The sequence below is a fragment of the Brassica oleracea genome, chromosome C4 (assembly GCF_000695525.1).
Source record: "Brassica oleracea var. oleracea cultivar TO1000 chromosome C4, BOL, whole genome shotgun sequence".
In the NCBI taxonomy this organism is placed as follows: Eukaryota; Viridiplantae; Streptophyta; class Magnoliopsida; order Brassicales; family Brassicaceae; genus Brassica; species Brassica oleracea.
In genome coordinates, this window is record NC_027751.1 from 35928543 (window position 1) to 35929736 (window position 1194).

Here is a 1194-nt window from a genome sequence, read left to right on the forward strand (position 1 = left end):
ACATAAAAAAAATCTCTCGCAAGAGATCTAACCAAAGTCATCCTCAGCACGCTCTCTCTTCACCCGTCGCTACGTCCAAGCCTGGAGCTGCATCACCTCCGCTTTCTCCGAGCACCAGATCTTTCCCCTCTGGGCCTTCTGAACACGTCGGAGGTCAGCTAGGATGAGATCAAAATCTCCATCCACAACTGCCAAATCTCTCTTGCAGCCGGACAGTCGGGCCTCTGCGGCCTCTAAGGTCGGAGGAGTCTCACTCTAGAACGACTGAACCACGGCCCTTCGCTCCGAGCCGTCGCTCTGGCTAAATTCCTGCTCTGGATGCACTCGAGAGAGCCCAGAAAGGCAGAGATCTTCGCCAAGCAAGCCTGAAACTCAGAACGAAGAGCGTCTGTGGCCTCTCGGATCCCGTGGGTCGCTAAACCTGCATTGCCCTTGCCTGAAACTCAGAGCGGAGAGCGTCTGTGGCCTCTCGGATCCCGCGGCTTGCTAATCTTGCCTCGCCCTAGATCTGACGCTGAAGCCGACGTACCTCCGAAGATTTGGCCTTCCTGGCTTTCTTCTCCTTAAGCAGTGAACTCGCCGTCTTCCCGAGGTCCCTCTCGAGCACCCTATCGCGACCTCGAGTTTCAATACTTTCACGGAGTGAGGATCCTTGACAGCCGTCAGCATGGCCTCGGTTTCAGACCATCTACCATGCACCTCCAACAACTCCCCGGCAAGACGACTGGTCTCAGAACCGCACTCGCTGATCATCCCATCGATCAACGACATGAACTGTGAAACGAGAAGAAAGTTAGGGATTTTTTGTCTTTTAGAAAAATATATAACAATCAAGAGATTAAGTGAGCGACAAACTTTTCCGCGAAGCTCCGACCCTATGCTCGAGCCTCCTTGCTGCGAAGATTCCCCGTCACCGCCCTTGGTAAACTTCCACTTCCGGCCCTTAGGCTGAGCAACCGGAACAACACTAGGAGCGCGCAGCGCTAGAACGATCTCTTTCCTGGCCGGAGGAGGAGGCATAGAGTCAGCAGCCCTCTCCTTATCCTCGACGAGAATCGGAGTCGTGGACGATCCGGCAGGTAAAGCCGTAGCATCCGGAACGCCCGAGCCTGCGAGAGTTCCCGCGTCTCGCGGAGTTACGACCCCGGTCCCGTGACCCGGAGCAATGGCCAGTGCAGAAGAGGATGGGAACTC